The sequence below is a fragment of the Martes martes genome (assembly GCF_963455335.1).
Source record: "Martes martes genome assembly, chromosome: 1".
Taxonomy (NCBI): Eukaryota; Metazoa; Chordata; class Mammalia; order Carnivora; family Mustelidae; genus Martes; species Martes martes.
In genome coordinates, this window is record NC_137888.1 from 96,720,022 (window position 1) to 96,725,903 (window position 5,882).

Here is a 5,882-nt window from a genome sequence, read left to right on the forward strand (position 1 = left end):
CCCCAGGACAAAAAGTTCATTAGATATATAATTAGTCATCCACATCCTTGCGAGCAACAGTTTTATGAGAAGTTTTGCTACTGCAGAGCACAAAGAAATATTCCAACTCCAGTAATAATTTTCTTCCCACCTGCTTCCTGGCCTCCATGCCAACGCAAGGAATTTGGGAGTTTTATTAAAGTATCTCCAAAATTCTAGATAATAATTTTTTACATTAATCAGTTTATGTTGTGGTGGCAAACTCACCAAAAAATGTAGTGACTTAACACAATACAACTTTACTTTTCCCTCCTGCATCCTGTCCAAGGCAGGCAAGTAGGGGGAGTTCTGCTCATATGTCACTCAGAGAGTGGGTCTTAAAGACTGTTATCTCAAGATGCACTTCAGTTATCACTGCAAAAGCAGGAAAGGAAATGGTGAATTGCATGTCTACTGCCTAGGAAAGACACACATTACTACCACCTGGAAATTACACCTGCTACTTATGTTTACTTCTCTTTGGTCAAAACAAGTCACAAGGCCACATCTAACTTCAAAGATGGTGATGAAATACAGCCTTATAATGTGCCCAAAAATAGAGAGCTTAAAGTATGTGAAGGACAGTACTAATGGCTATAACAGGGCCTAATTTTCCCCCTAGCATTTAGCCAATTTTTCTGACACCATTTATTAAAGATTACATCCTTTGCCCAGCAAATTTACATGCTACCTTTATTATCTACTAAATTCTCATATGTAATAATTCTGTTACTGGACTCTATTCCATTTAGCTCCTTTTTGCTTCCTGTTACTGTACCTCAAGTACCATAGCTATTCAAAACCTTTTAATAGTGGTAGGGCAGGTTCCTCATCACTATTCTTCTACTTCTACTTCAAAACCTTTACCTGCCTCCCACTGCCGCCCTGAGTCACTGCCTGCCAGCTCTGACCGCCTGGCTCCCCGTGTTAGCCACCAATATTTGGAGTTCTTAACAACATGGCAGACATTGACAACAAAGAACAGTCTGAACTTGATCAGATTTGGATGATGTTGAAGAAGTAGAAGAAGAACAAACTGGCAAAGAAATAAAAATCAAAGCGTGTCAGCTGACTGTTCAGATGATGCAAAATCCTCAGATTCTTGCAGCCCTTCGAGAAAGACTTGATGATCTGGTAGAAACACCAACAAGATACATTGAAAGCTTGCCTAGGTAGTTAAAAGACAAGTGAACGCTCTCAAAAATCTTCAAGTTAAGTGTGCACAGACAGAAGCCAAATTCTATGAGGAGGTTCATGATCGTGAGAGAAAGTATGCTGTACTCCATCAGCCTCTATTTGATAAGCGATTTGAGATCATTAATGCAAATTATGAACCTACGGAAGAAGAATGTGACTGGAAACCAGATGAGGAGGATAAAATTTTGGAGCTGAAAGAAAAAGGCAAGATTGAAGACGAGAAAAAGGATGAAGAAAAAGAAGACCCCAAGGGCATTCCTGGATTCTAGTTAACTGTTTTTAAGAGCGTTGACTTGCTCAGTGATATGGTTCAGGAACATGATGAACCTATTTTGAAGCACTTGAAAGATATTAAAGTGAAGTTCTCAGATGTTGGCCAGCCCGAGTTTTGTCTTAGAATTTCACTTTGAACCCAATGAATATTTCACAAATGAAGTGTTGACAGGACACATAGGATGAGATCAGACCAGATGATTCTGATCCCTTTTCTTTTGATGGACCAGAAATTATGGGTTGTACAGGGTGCCAGATAGATTGGAAAAAAGGAAAGAATATCACTTTAAAAACCATTAAGAAGAAACAGAAACACAAGGGATGTGGGACAGTTCATACTGTGACCAAAAGTTTTCAATGACTCTTTAATTTTTTTGCCCCTCCTGGAGCTCCTGAGGGTGTAGATCTGGATGATGATGCTGAACCTATCCTTGCTCCAGACTTTGAAATTTTTCACTTTTTTTTTTAATTTTTTTTAATTTTTTATTTTTTAGAGAGACAAAGATCACAAGTAGGCAGAGAGAGAAGGGGGAAGGAGGCTCCCTGCTGAGCAGAGAGCCCGATGCGGGGCTGGATCCCAGGACCCTGGGATCATGACCCGAGCCAAAGGCAGAGGCTTAACCCACTGAGCCACCCAGGTGCCCCCAAATTGGTCACTCTTTACATGCACATATAATCCCAAGATCAGTTTTATACTTTACTGGAGAAGCTATCAAAGATGATGATGATGATTATGATGAAGAAGGTGAAGAAGCAGATGAGGAAGGGGAAGAAGGAGATGAGGAAAATGATCCAGACCATGACTCAAAGAAGGATCAAAACCCAGCAGAATGTAAGCAGCAGTGAAGCAGGATGTATGTGGCCTTGAGGATAACCTGCACTGGTCTGCCTTCGGCTTCCCTGGAAAGGATGAATTTACATCATTTGACAAGCCTATTTCAAGTTTTTTGTTGTTATTGTTTGTTGGCTTGTTTTTGTTTTTGCAACCTAAATAAAAATATCAAATATAAATAAAAAACTTTGACCTGTTATTCACACATATTTATCCTTTATAAGACTTATTTTATCAAACCTAAATACACAAGTGACATATGAATGAAAGTAATCTAAGAAATACATATCAATAAAGATTCAATGTTCCCCTTCAAATTCCTTTCCATTCTCATACTCCTAAGAAGTAGTCTTTGATCTATATTCTGACAGGGTTTTGTTTTGTTTTGTTTTGTTTTTAATACATGCACATGCGTATTTTGTAGATTTACAGTATATTGATTTGTGTGATCAATATTGCTTAACATAAATCGGATTATACTGTTCATATTGTTCTACTTTTTAAAATTTAATTTGGTTGTGGACAGGGAACATGATTTCAAGATTTTGAAAGTTGTTAAGATTTGTTTTATGACTCAACTTGATTTATCTTAATGTATGTGCCATGTGCTCTTTAGAGAAAAGTACATTCTGTAGTTTCTGGATATAGTGTTTTATAAATGTAACTTGCATCAAGTTGATTGATAGCCTTATTCAAATCTTCCATGGTGATCTATAATGATATTTGATCTACTTACTGTATCATTACTCAGAGAAGTATTGAATTCTCCAACTTTGGGGATTTAACTGTTTCTTCCTTTAATTCTACCTATTTTTGCTTGGTATATATATATATTTTTAAGGACTTTATTTTTAAGTAATCTCCACACTCAGTGTGGGGCTTGAACTCACAACCCTTAGATCGAGAGTGATATCCTCTACCAACTGAGCAAGCCAGGTGCCCCTTGCTTGCTGTATTTTAAAATATTATTATTAAGTGTATTCACTTTAAGATTGTTATGTCTCTTCTCAATGAATTGACTCTTTCATGATTATAAAATGACCCTTTGATGTCTGATGATGCTCCTTGTCTTGAGGTCAGTGTTGTCTGGTATTAATATAGCATACCAGCTTTCGTATGTTAAGTGTTTGTGTGGTGTATCTTTTCCATCTTTTGTATTCTGTCTTTTGTGTGTACTGTGGATTTCTTGTTGCCAGCAAATATTTGGGTTCTCTTTTTTATGCAGTCTGATAAACTCTGAATTCAAATTATTGATATAACTGAGACTGTCTCCATCATGGTATTTACTCTCTATCTGCTCTTGTTTCTTTGTTCTTCCTTTCTGTCTTTGTGTTAATAAAATTTTTATATACCATATTATCTTTTCTATCAGCTATTTAGCTAACATAGCTTTGTGGAAGGTCTTTTTTGTTGTTGTTGTTTATTTTGGTTTTGGGTTTCTGTCATGTTTCCTCTATAGGCTACAATATTCATCCTTAATTGATCAAAGTCTTCTTGAGTTATTATGTCACTTCAAAGATTATGTAAGAAACAGTGGTAAAATTTAATATGTACTGCTCCTGTCTTTTCCAATATTGTGTCTTATATTTACTTCTACATGTGTTATAAACTTCACAGTGTAGTTTTTTACTTTTAAGTGGTTTATGACTTAAAGAATTTAAGAAAATGAATAAGAGAAAGTATTTTATATTTACCTAGGTATATTATATTTCCAGCTTTCTTACTGCTTCTTGTATATCTGAATTCCCCTCGGGTATCAATTGTCTTGGCCTGAAGACATCCCTTTAGCATCTCTTGTACAATGGCATATTCTGCTGGCAACAGGTTCTCTCAGCCTCCACTTCTCTGAAAGTATATGATTTTTTTCTTTCATTTTCAAAAGATATTTTTGCTGGATCTAAAATTCTAGGTGAAACTTCCACTTACAGCCATGATGGCCCAGATTACCTCTTGCTGTCAATTAGAAAATGGAAAAATTATGGAAAACAAGTATTTTCAGATAGTGGGCAATTGGTAGTACAGGACTATGACCCCTAAGAAAAGGAAAACAAATGAGTCCTATCGTTGCTTTGGCTATCTGGCTGGAAGTTCTTGCTAGATTTTGGCACAGGGAAAGCAAACCCCTAGAGGGTACAATATTCTTAATGAATTGAGGAGACAGAATGGAGACCAATGCAGCTAGAATTTTCAAAACAAAAAGTTTCACAGAGAAATATTTGTCAATCTACTTGGGTCCCCTTCTCCGAGGTTCAAACTCCCTCCAGATTCTATGATTTTGGTTGTCTTTGAAAAATCTCATTTTAAATGTTTTCCCCAGATTTATAATTATTATCAGCAAGAGAATGGGTCTGATATTCCTTTGTTAATAGAATCCAGAACTCTAATGGTTTTGTTTTTTACCTATAATATGTCTTAGAGATCTTTTTTCATCAATGTCCCATATCACATCTCATTTATTTTAGGGCCTGCTAGCATTCCATAACACAAACGTAGCACAATTTATTTAACTATTCTTCATAGAAAGACAATTAAGTAACTATCGGAGTTTGCTATTAGAAATAATATTACAATGTGGCGCCTGGGTGGCTCAGTGGGTTGAGACCTCTGCCTTTGGCTCCGGTCATGGTCCCAGGGTCCTGGTATCGAGCCCCACATCGGGCTCTCTGCTCGGCAGGGAGCCTGCTTCCCTCTGTCTCTCTGCCTGACTCTCTGCCTACTTGTGTTCTCTGTCAAATAAATAAATAAAATCTTTAAAAAAAAAAAAAAGAATATTACAATGAATAGACTTACAAATGTATCATTTGCACTTGTTCTAAAAATTTTATAGGTTAAAGAGTCAGAAGTAGAATTCCTGTGTCAAAAGGCCTAAACATTTAAAATTTTTAAAATAGACTTTACCAAATTAAACTTTACAATATACATTTTCCTGTTTCATTTACTCCTCAAAAATAACTTGAGAATCAACTTATCAAGTTCTACGTTAAATGCCATTAGAATGTAAATTTAAATTATTTCCTCATTTTATTTGTGTATTTTACATTCATCTTAGTTTTCTCTATTTTTAGCCCATTAGAATTTTTCTTGTTGGTGGTGCCATTCGTGGTTAGTTCTACTATTAATGAACATGGTCTTATGTGTCCAGTATAAATAAATAAAACACTAGGGAAATTTTGAAAAACACAGAAGAAAATGTTTTTAAATGAAGGGATAAAGCATTCATTTTCTTTCTTCTTAGGACATTTTCTTCCAATCTTTTTTCATATGCACAGGTTTTGGTTTTAAACAATTTGATCATACTGTGTATAAAACATTGTAAGATACTTTTCCACTAACATTATATGAAAAGCATTTTCTCCCTTGTTAAATACACAGATGTTTTTCAATTTTGTTTATTTTAAATAACACTGTAATGATTTTGCACTCTTTGTTTATAGTAATTTCCCAGAAATGGAAGTACTTGGTCAAAACTTATTGATATCTACTTAGTAAATATTGCTAAATTATTTTCTATATTTTTAATAGTTTGCACTCATATTTTTAAATTATCTGTTCCATTACAACC

General features: G+C 35.3%; 1 pseudogene across 1 annotated transcript; it reads left to right on the forward strand.

Moving 5' to 3' along the window:
- Nucleotides 1-976: 976 nt before the first annotated feature.
- LOC308352228 (nucleosome assembly protein 1-like 1) lies at nt 977-2,440 on the forward strand (annotated as a pseudogene). Its single transcript has 2 exons — nt 977-1,936; nt 2,137-2,440. The product of its transcript is annotated as a nucleosome assembly protein 1-like 1 (transcript).
- Nucleotides 2,441-5,882: the final 3,442 nt, after the last annotated feature.